The sequence below is a fragment of the Eupeodes corollae genome, chromosome 1 (genome assembly GCF_945859685.1).
Source record: "Eupeodes corollae chromosome 1, idEupCoro1.1, whole genome shotgun sequence".
Taxonomy (NCBI): domain Eukaryota; kingdom Metazoa; phylum Arthropoda; class Insecta; order Diptera; family Syrphidae; genus Eupeodes; species Eupeodes corollae.
Window position 1 is genome coordinate 22,073,891 of NC_079147.1, and position 12,185 is coordinate 22,086,075.

At 36.5% G+C, this 12,185-nt stretch overlaps 1 protein-coding gene across 4 annotated transcripts in view; it reads right to left on the reverse strand.

Annotated features, from left to right (window-relative positions):
- Nucleotides 1-12,185, reverse strand: part of LOC129952423 (uncharacterized) — a 110,078-nt gene that overhangs the window by 41,759 nt on the left and 56,134 nt on the right. For 2 of the 4 annotated variants that reach the window (XM_056064996.1, XM_056065004.1), the window contains exon 3: nucleotides 1,673-1,710. The exons of the other annotated variants lie outside the window; for them this stretch is intronic. The gene's annotated coding sequence lies outside the window, so the exon portion shown is untranslated. The remainder of the gene's footprint in view (nucleotides 1-1,672; nucleotides 1,711-12,185) is intronic. 4 annotated transcript variants of the gene reach the window in all.

Consider the following 12,185-nt stretch of genomic DNA (forward strand, 5'->3'; position numbering starts at 1 on the left):
TTTATATTCAAATACGGAATTTGACAGATAACAACTTTGTTCCCAAAATGACATTTAAAAGTTTCGTGATGTTACAAAACTCAATTATTTAAAGATCATAAAAGCTCATACTGTCAAAGTGCAGAAAATATGCAATCCAATGTCTTTATTTGAATTTCAAGAAATGTGGCCACTATTTTTGTTTTATTCAAAGCGATCGAATGCTAGTTTAGATATAATTAAAAAAAAAAGAAGTTTCAATGCCGTGTGCTACATAAATTCATCCAAAAAACGGCAACATCTTAAATGGCCAAATAAATCATACAACTTTGGAATATAAAGTACAGGCCATTTAACCTCTAATATATACATATCAATCATACATCACATTTAATTAAAATAAGCTTATGGCAGTGCCGCCATAATGGCCAACAACAATATGTCCAAACTGCATGGGCATAATTTCTTTATAAATAAGAGAAAAAAATAAAGAACAACATTTCGAACATGGAGGTGGTATGAAAACTGTCAGACATAAATGATCGTTGACAGATGGAGTTTTACTTTTATTCAACTTTTTTCAATGGCTAAGTTACATGTATATCTACCACAGTGTTCAAAATTGAAAGCGAAAGTTGTGTGCAAGATGGTTTGTCATCAAAGAGAATTCCTCAATGACAGATGATGGTAAGTTAAGCACTCACTTACACTTGGAAACATATTAAAACCATCTTAGGAATTTTAATTCGCGACGAAAAATTTCTCTTTTCTTTTTGGTAATTTGTTTTGAAAACAAAATATAAAATTCAATGTCGATCCCCATATTATAAAATTTAATGCAATATTTATTAGCTAGGGTAATTAACTGCCAAATCATATGCTTTTATGCAAATTTCTATTTCGCTTTAAATGAGTTGTCAAAACGAGTATGTGCATACACTACCTTTTTAGGGCGAAAGTCATCAGCAATTCACACAAAAAATTAAATCGTTATACGTTTTGCATTTTAAATTATGACAGTGAAAACGAAAGTGACAGTTTCACAGTAAAGTCAAAAGCTAATTTAAATTGTAATTCACAATCAACTTTACGCTGTCATTTCAATCCAAAGAGATTAACAGTAAATGACCAACAACGGTTGGTTTTTTGACACTCGCTAGCTCGCTTTTTAGCGCTATTATTTCACATCACGCATAACGGTGATTTCAGAATATTTAAATATTATTTCGTGATAATTTATCATGAAACTTTGGCTCTTGATGTTATAATTTAATATCTCTGTCTATGAACGAAATTAAAAATAATGTATATGCAAAGAAACAAATTAAAATTCTTTTGTGGTAACGTTGAACAAGTCAAACAAGACCGACCAGGTGCATGGTGCATTTTATTTTGTTTACAAATTCACCACGATACAGGCCAAGTATTTCATGTTGGATTTTTTTGTTTGATTTCGTATAAATAGATTGTTGGGTTGGACGGATTTAGATTGCAATTTTCTCATGCGTTTTCAGATACAATAATAATTAAGCATTCTAATTGGCCTCTGAGTAAATTCTTTTATGGCAAGCTTATGTAGCTTTAGTTGCTTAATGCCAACTTGTTTGGTTGTTGGCTTATAATTATTATAAATAAGCGCAAACATTCAATAGGAGTGGTAGTAGTTGCTCAAAAAAAAAAATGGTAGACTTACATGAAAATTAATATCAATTAAACTTGGCTGCCGGGTTTCTGCAATGAAAGAAAATAAACTATTTATTAAACCAGGATTTGTGATTTTATTATAAATTAAAATATGAAAATGTATGCATTTTGCAAAAAGAACATGCACTTGTTCATGATGCTGAACAAGCCAACAGGAACACAACAGTTAATAAAATTCTTTTATTCTTTTTTAGAAAACTTAAAACAAAAGTAACATAACAATTAAATAAATGTTTTTAACTTGGAAAGACTTGGTCAAGTATAAAATAAGTCTTTTATTCTCAACATGTTAAAATTCTGACGTAAGAACTTTTGAATCCACGATGCTTCATACTCAGTACTTTATATTTATTATACTGAATACTCAAACACATCATTCAATTGTGAATTTATCTCCAGATGAGTCCTGAACCAAAGGTCGCTCACATACCTTCACCCCTCCTTCGATCACTTCCTCTCCCACATAGGAAGCGAAATAGCCGACTATTGTTACCTTGTCATCTTTTTTTCCACCCCACGTTGTTGGTGAAAAAACGATCCAACGAACCCCTCTTTCGATTCCTCTCTTAAAAGTCTTAACCATCCTTGTAATCACTCCTTCCATCAGTGCTAAACTGCATAACTCCCTACCCTCTCTTTCCCTCCCTCAATCAACCACCCAATTGGGCTGGATCTAAGGTGTTACACGACCTGTGCCGATGAATAGCCTGGCTGAGGGCTCAATTCAAAAACTAGCTCAGTCACTAACGGAGTATACGGATACCTGGCGACGTCCAGATTAAACAGTTGTCTGGTGCTGACATGGCTGTGGACACTCACAGCCCTGTTGTCGCCAGTGGAATATCGGATAATCTGGTAAAATTACGTTCTTCTTGTAGTGAGGCAGTTGTGAAGAACGGCTCCTCTACTACCACAAAGAGTAAACCTTTTAACTCATCAACACCGCGAGTCGGAGGTAGTAGGCCTGCGGTGCCAGGTCATTCTACCACCAAAGCCAATAATCCTAAAGAAGGTCTTGGGGGAGATGGGCTCAGACCCTATAAGGCCTTCTACAAGGACATGCGTAATGCTTAAAGGATTCTCCAGACGTTTGGTGGACAACTAGGCACTGGAGGAAACTCTCAGCACGACGCCAAAATAAAATGGGCCAAGAGCTTCTTGGCCAAAACTAACGTAAAGACCAGCCAAGACTCAACGTCTAAGCAACAAAAGCCTATGGAGGGTAGTGTTTCACTACCCAAACACCCTAAAGTGCTGAACACCAGCATTTCTCTTGACCCTCGTAAGTCAATAATATCCTTCAGTGAGGTTCTGAAGGACAAAATGGTAGTCGCGATTATCGATAGAAGTGACGTAGATGTCACGATCTCTGCCGAGAACTGGATATTGGCCAAAGGACAGCTGGCCTCCAGTTTTGTAGAGATGATGTCTGACAATCCGGGACCACCGCCCATCATAAAAGATGGCGGTTGGCATCGGGGACACATCAAGTTGATGGTCTGTAAAGATCGGATGTCGTCCGATCTAATGACGTTGGCGGTTGGCCGACTTGGGGAGGTCAGGCCTGGTGCTAAGCTGGAGGTTGTCGCAAAGGAAAACATTTCTTTCAGACCAAGGGCTCGCATCACGGTTCCGGTCATATTCAAGGAAGCTGACTACGTCCTAAAAGTAATAAGGCTCTCCAATCCAATCCTTCCTACTCAAAACTGGAAGGTTGCGAAAGTAGAGAATCGAAAGGGACCCTTCAAGGGTGCAATTGTTATCATCGATGCAGAGTCCCTTTCTCCTCTGGCGAAAGCGAAAGGTGTGATCAAGTTCGGGTTTGATGAAACACCGCTGAGGGTCTACAAAAAAGATGGGGCCGAGGCACCAACCCTTCCCCCTTCCCCACTCTGGATTAACCTGGTGCATCGGTCACATTTCCTTCATTGGAAGACGATGCATCCCAGGTATCCCCAGTAGCAGTGGAAGCTCCTACCACCGACCAAGGTTTTTCCGCAATGGATGCCGAGGTCTACGACAGCGGAGATGAGGACATTCTTTTAGAATCGTCCTCTGATATAGATGACTCCGACATCACTGTGTTGGAGGCTGATCGGGAGTGTAGCCTAAATGTATATTTACTCCCTAATTTCAGCGATCGAGATATCACCACCGCAAGTCTGGGAACAGCCAAAAGAACATTCTGGCTGACGTCGGCGTATTTCGTCCACGACAACCTTGGCCCTCTCCCGGGTGACACCCTGAAGAGACTAACAGCTGAAGCGCAAAGGCTCAACATCGGCCTCATCATCGGAAGTGATGCTAACGCCCACCATACAATTTGGGGTAGCACGGATATAAACGACAGGGGTGAGTCTCGTTTCGACTTATTCTAAACACAAACCTACTGATAAGTAACGTTGGTAAAGATCCAATCCAATTATTACTAAAAATCGACAAGAAGTTATAGATATAACCACATTGGTGGAACTCAGGGCTTGATCCATTTCGAAAAGAATGTAGAAAACTCTTTAACAGAGCGAAAGCTTCTAGAGACATGTCTAATATTCAAGAGAGAATAAACAAGGCCACAGTAGCCCTGTTCTCCTGTGAAAAGACCCTTGGTAATAAATGGGGCCTACAGCCCAGCATTACACACTGGCTATATATCTCGGTCATAACGCCGATCCTTACTTATGGAGTGGCGGTATGGTTGACGGAGGAGCACTTCGCTCTACCCCTTCCGCATCACTTGATGTTCTGTTCTATCTAATACCGCTGGACATTTTCAGCAAACAAACTGCCGCTAATACAGCCATACAGCTTCAAGCCTCCTCTCTGTGGATCAATAACGGAATTAGCCACACCACTATTTTGAACTCGTTCAGAACTATAAACAGTAACATTGACTACACCATAGCCCATCCTCAGTTTTATAGCTTCAAAGTGACTATACCTCCCAGGTCTTTTTGGGGGAATACATGATTTTTGAACGATGATACTATAAACTTTTATATAGACGATCAAAAACGGAGGATGGGGTTGGTGGAGGGTTATACTCAGATAGACTAAACTTAAGTCTCTCCTTTCGTCTACCCGATCATTGTAGCGTGCTGAAACCCTGGCTATAAAAGAAGTCCTATCGTGGCTTAGAGAAAACGTTATATCAACTAATGATATACGCATCTACTCGGATAGCCAAGCTGCGTTAAAGTCCATAGACTCTGTATCCACTAACCCACTCACAGCCCTAAATTGTCGATCATCTCTTAGGGAGATGGCTACACCGTTCAACATTCACCGGGCCATAGAGAAATTCCAGGAAATTGCTAAGCTGACGATATTGCAAAAAGCGGAACAACTTTACCTCTGCTGGCTCACAATGCTAGCATAGGTATCCCCTTTGCTACATGTAAACTATGTAAACTCATGCTAAAGCAAAATACCATAGAGAAAACAAACTTCTATTGGAATAACACCACCATCTGTTTAGCTACAAAACTAATTTGGCCTAATCTTAGCGCCAGGCGCTCAAAACAATTAATCTCTCTGAGTAGATTGCACAGTAGCTACGTTATAAGTGTCCTGACTGGGCACTGCTTAATAGGAAGGCATGCTATTCGACTTGGGGCCCCTGCAAATGATTTTTGTAGGAGTTCCATGGACGATTAGGAGGAGGGGACAACCTTTCATCTTCTGTGTACACGCCCTGCCTTATCACAAAGAATCCACCTTGGAGACCAACGATACCAGAAACCTAAAAAATTCTGACATTATTTTTCTCCTACGCTTCATTCGGACCTCCAATTGGTTCGACGAGTTAAGCTGATCAACTGATCCATGTGGTAACACAACAGACCATACTTTGGTCAAAGTGTGTTGGACTTCCCAACCAACAGCCACTTTAACCTAACCTTAACCTAACCATAGTCAATAGTCAATAGTCAATAGTTTTTTTAACGTTGGGTTTTCAATCTACCAATACTTTTTTCGGAGTTGGCCTTTTTGGCAGTTGTCACTTGATTTATGCTCATTATGGTTTTTCATTTCTTATTTATTACCAACATAATGCGAAACAATTTGTTGAAGGAAACATTTAGTGAAAGCATTGTCTCGAGCCGTAGAACTGTGGAGTAGCACCCAAGATCTTGTGATCTTGTGAATATAAATATAAGAACCATCATTCTAAATAAATCGGTCAAGTAATAAAATTATAAATTACATAATCTTGCATGTTTTCAATTAGTTTATGTCATCTCTTCTGCACTTTGCTGTCACTGAGCAAAAACAAGGAATTGAATTAGGCTAACAATAAGTCAACAATTCATCTTAAATAACTTTGAAAACAGGTAAATATATTAAAATCCTGACGCGCATAAAACAAGAAAACAGTTGCTGACCTATTTTTTGGAGAAAAACCAAAACTAGTTTAAGCATTACCCCAAATTACAAAATTCAATTCAATATCGCCACGAAAACATCTCGAACCATTCATTACTTGTGTTTTCATTGCAATTATTTTGAAGCTCCTCTGGTGGTATATTTATGTACTACTATTACAAACTACTACGCTTGGAATAAGATGAATTCTATTCGCTCCAATGAACCGTTCGATTACTGCATTTAATTTCTTCTATTTCTTCCTCTTCATTTCTTTAAGCGATTTCCTTACAATACTATGTGATGTGAACACAGCCACTAACCTGTCCTCTATCTACGAACATAAGTTCCTTAGAAAGAAAAAAATTGTCATAGGCCATTGAATTTTTTAAGTCCATATAAGTAAAGTTTATGAAGACTGCAAGACTCTCAAGCTTGAAGAATGTTGTTTTGTTTCTACTCATTATTAAATTTATCACCGCTAGCAGCAGCGCATCCAATTGGCTTACATATTACTAAAATAGTATCCCACAGAGAAATAGCTACGACAAATTGATTGGGGGATACGGTCTTTTGCATCTCTATAATTTATATTTGCAATCTTTTTTGCCATACTTAATTTTTCGAACCTACACTGCATAATATGGAACTACATATATTCGAAATGCATTTGTGTGTCCTCAAAAACGTTGCTGCAAGCATAAATGCGTCGAATCGTCGTTGTCGCTGCTAACTCCAACTGTGGCACACATTTCACATTTTAACTGGCAACGATAAATCGGCAGCACACACGAATCTAACTTAAATTGTTACATTTTCTCCGCTTTCCGCTCTTTGCGCCATCTGTGTCAATATACAGGGGTGGACTTAACTTAATGCGTCTGAATCTAAAGTGGAATGCCGCAAGGCTGTATTCTACCTCCAAAACTATTTTTCTTTGATAAATTAATTTATAATAAATGTACTTGTTGTTCAAAATGTATTGATTTGTTAAAAATAATTCTAACCAAGTTCATTTCGTCACATCTTTTAATCACACAGGTTGCGCATGAGAATAAATGTCATTTTTGACATTTCTATCATATTAAAAACGTCAAAAACGATGGAGTTGTATGAAATTTGACCGGCGGTACGTTTGTGTATGCAGCTCTACAAGACCAGCTTTATTCTATTACGTTTTGTATTGTTTAAAAAAAAAACCAGGTGGCGCAAAAGTCCGTAGAGAACTAGGGCTTAGTGACTTACAATTCTCAACTATTCTTGTGTGTAAGTAATGTTGTCAGGGATGGAGGTAAATCACAATTTATATGTCAAATCCGAACGTCTTATTTGAGAAAATACTTTTTATGACAAGAATTACACTTGGAGGATTTGTCAATTCCTCGCAAGAGGCAGACCCATAAAAGAAAACGTAGATGGCACAAGCATAGATCGAGCCTAAATCATCTGTCATTTGTTTAAAGAAATATCAAATATCACTTTGAACAAATGGGGTTATCCATGGGTAAAATAAATCAATTTATTTTTTATCTAGATCTCTCAAAACCAAATTTTCACCATGCGATAAAAAAAATTGATTTATTTTTGATGTAAGATTAAATCTGCGAGTCTGGATTTTTCTACCACTTTGCAATTTCAATCGTGTTCCATGTGCCAAAAAAAATCAATTTTTCAAGGAAATCTAAATTGACGCATGTAAAACTCTATGAGTTTCGTTAATTTAAGGCTCTGTTCACATTAGAATTTTTCGAAGATACTCAATTTAAGGTTTCATCATTTTATCTTACACATACTCAGTTCTTGAGGTTTATAATTTCTTTTTTACAATGAAGTTGAAGTAAGAAAGTTCGTAAAATGTCATTAAATGTGTCATCAGAAGAGCACAATGTTAGAACTGTCAAAGAAAAAATATTAAAATTTGAATTATTTATAAATAGAATTTAAAAAGGGTTTTGAAGTAATATTTGTTTGAAATCAATTGCTTCAACTGTCAGTTTACTGCATATAATGGCTGTCAAATTTGACAGATACTGATAGATATTGGATATTGTTGTCAAGGAGGAGTAAATAACAAATCCGCATGGAATGAAGTGTTAGTAATTCCAACTTCTAAAATATAGAAAATTAAATCCAGCACTGTGTTGAAGGAGCGTTCCATTTCCATTTACACATAATGCAGTTGATTCGAAACTGGTTGCTGACATAGAGCTTATGAATTCAAGATACCAGTATTTTGTATCTATATTTATATACATATACAAATTCTCAGTTTATTTACTATTTTATAGGTCGATGCATATTGAAAACAGTAAAATGGTTATAGGGTGAGGTATGTTTAATTTTTACTTGTTGTTTTCCTTCTCTCTGCGCTCCATTTCAAGACTTCCTTGGTAAGAAAAACCACAAATATACATTAGGTTTTAAATGAAAATATTGAGCAACGATCATTACGAAAGAATATAAAAGCATGACAACTTTGAATGTTGTATAGCACAATTAAAGTGGAATTCACCAGATCTATGTGAATTTGTTTAACTGTTCGTTCATCGTTGAGCGTTGTCGCCAGCGGAGCCGAGCCAAGCCGCGCCACCAAGTCGTTGCCGGCAGCATCACCAACCAAAAAGCTTCGATATTAGTTTTCGAAGAGTTTAAAAGTGACTCATTTAGGCACCCAGCTGTGTTGCTGTGGGAAAACTTTTAAAGACACATTTATATATACATACATTATGCATGTTTCTTATACCTTAGGTATAACTTATGTAATTCATTTGGAATATTATCAATTTTAAAATGACAGAAAAGTCGAGAAAGGCGTAAAGGTATCATGTGGAACCATAAAATATTCTCCTATTTGTTAAGTTGTCTGCTATAATGGGTCAAATGTTATACATATTTGTTTTTTGTTTTTTATTGTTTAGGAATTTGTATCTTATGCCTTGTTTTATTATAGAAAGTACGACTTTAAAATATTTTATGATTCAAAAGTCATCCTGACAATTGATCAAATGAATATCTTTACTAACAGATATAGGTTTTCAGTATGACATGAGTGTTGTGTGTTGCGCAATGAAAGGTGCACCACAAAAGAAAAAATAAATATGCATAACCTGCTATGAATATAAAATTAGTACTTTCTGTTCCGAACAAACATCTTTGTTTTATTTCATTGAAAACAAGAAGAAGTAACCAAAAACTTACTGATAAATAAAATACAGATGTTAGGCATAAGTTGACAAATACTTTTATTTAAGATGTAACTTCGTTGGAGATAGTATACATTTTACATAACTTCACCCTACATATTTTGCGAATTTGAATTTACACTCCGCGAATTAAAATTCACAGAAAATAAAAGCAAAAACTATAAAAATAGAAAACACATACAAAAAAAGAGTTCTTACGACAGCTCTTTTGTTTTAGAGTGTCTTGTTTTGAATAGAGATTAATGAAGCTTAAATGTAATTAATTAATAGGTTTGAATAGTGTTTTTTTTAATAGAAAATTGTGTTAATGATTTGGACACTAATAATAATAAATTAAGATTAACACTAAGTTACTTTTTATCTCATTAATATTGCAAGAGAGAAAACATCAATTTTCACTTAACGACTTATCATGTTATAAAATAGGGAAACAATATAACACTTAATAACATTAAAAAAGCGAACTGCCATGACGTCTTGTAATGCGTGAAATCGATTTTTTTTATATTGTGCGCGCATTCAAGGGGATATGAATACCCTTATAATGATAATACACATTGCGAGCAATTAGGAAGGGAGGATAGGATTGGGAAGGAGATTGTTGTGAGTGGGAAATATTGAGCCTGGTAAAGCATTCCACATTCGTGTAGTACGAATAAAAAAGAATCTCTGTACTTTACTGTACGTCCGAAATTGGGGTCAAGGGTAAACTGATGGGCATTCCTAAAAGAACGAGTATTATGGTTAAATTGTTTGAGCCGAGGAATGCAATTGGCTATTTCACTAAAACATTGTTTGTGAAAATAGCGATAAAATAACGACAGACATGAAACCTTACTGCGGTATTCAAGAGATAAACAACGGTCACCTATCAATTTTAGAGCTCTTTTTTGAATTCCAAGAGACTCAAATTTGTTATTGGAGCACCTGCCCAGGTGTGAGAATTTTACTCGAGTTTTGGACGAATATAAGCTTTATAGATTATAGCCAGATCAGAAGGGGTAAAAAACTTCTGGCATCTTCGAAGAAAAGCTAAACACTTAGAGGCATTTTTGGCGATGTCAAATATGTGATAATTCCACAACAAGTGGTTTGTGATGCACATACCTAGGACTGTTAGTTGTTCAATCTCCTCGATGGAAGTACCACCCATGGATAGTGACATTGGGAGAGGGTTACGCTTTTGTGACAGTAGACAGCATTGAGTTTTCGGGCATTAAATTCTACACGGTTTTTGATTCCCCACTGCACAATGCTGTCAAGATCAGAATTTAATGAGCTTATCATACGCTGCCGTGGGTAGTCCACATACGAAACACAAGGATGCGAATCTAAAAACAAATATGAGAAGCTGAGGGTACTGTTATTAGCGAAACAATTAAGTGGGTTAGAAGATTCAGACAAAAGATCATATATAGAAATAAGGAAAAGTGTCGGAGACAAAAAGGAGCCCTGGGGCACACCAGCGTTTATATTGTGAATATCAGATTTAACCCGTTCAATACTACTTGAATTGAACAGTCAGAAAGGTAATTTCCAACCCAACAAAGAAGAGGTTCGACGATACCAAAAGCAAGCATTTTCGAGAAGAGAGCTTGGAGCCAAACTCTATCAAATGAATTTGAAATATCAAGTGCAATAATCTTACTTTCCCTTAAACGATGTAAAGATTTGTTCCACTGTTCGGTGAGATAAACCATGAGATCACCAATGGACCTATTGCTACAAAAGCCATACTACCGGTCATTAAGAAGGTTCCGTTCTTCAAGATATTTCTTAAGCCAAAAATTAATCAGCGTTTCCATGACCTTGGAAAGAAGGGACGTAAGTGCAATTGGACGGTAGTTAGATGGTGAGGAGGATTTGCTTTTTTAGAAACAGACTGGACAAATGCAGTTTTCCATCCACTCGGGAAGAGACCTGTAGAATAGGACAGATGGAAAAGCTTACGCAGTGGTTTTGCCAGCGTTGAAGAACACCTCTTCAGAACAATAGCGGGGTTACTATCCGGGCCAGCGGATTTATGTATGTCAAGATTTTAAGCACTCTACTAACTGAACGTTTACGAAAGAAGATTCGTTTACGCTTTCAAGTACATTAGGGTTATGTCACTCATTGGCAGTGTCGAATTAAGAGCAAACTGTGCTGCAAGCAAATAGGCCTTATCAATCGAGCTTACAAAAGGAGTGTCATTAAAAACGACCGTCGGAACCGATAAAGACGTAGTGTTACGCACATTTTGTACAAACGACCTGAAATGTTTACTACCTTTGGGACATTGTAGTATTTTTTTTTGTGTAAATTCTGGTCATTAAAAAATTTAAAATTTTGGTTCGGCTTTGTAATTCCGGAAACTTGCATTTTTCATCCTAATAACCTCTTTACAGCTGGAATCAAACCATGAGTTTTCTTTGGGTTTGATAAGTTTTACCTTATTCCGGATAAAATTTTGCATTCCGCAAAGAATTAAGTTTGTAATAATATCTGCACTGGAATCCATGTCATTATCGAGGAAGCAAAGTGGCTAGTTAAAGTTCCTAAACTCGTAGGGATTTTAACTTTAACTGGCGTTTTTTGGCATGAGAAATTTGCAGATATGACACAATGGTCTGATGTGCTTAGAGTCGATAATACACTGACAGTATATTTATTAGGATAAGAGGTAAGGAACAAGTCTACAATGTTGGCGGATTGACCTACCACGTCAGGAATCAGGTGGTTTAACTCAGCAAAAATGATGGCTTCCAACTAACTAATTTCAACTAATAACAAATATTGTTTTTAACATTCGGAACCATTTTGAGAAAAACTTGGTAAATATTTACTAACAACTCAATAGCTTTTCAAAAATTAAAAATACTGTCTTCAAACTTTTTTTATTTCATAGAAAATATTGTTTTCGATATTAAGCAGTTTTTTTTTTTGTATAAAAATCTA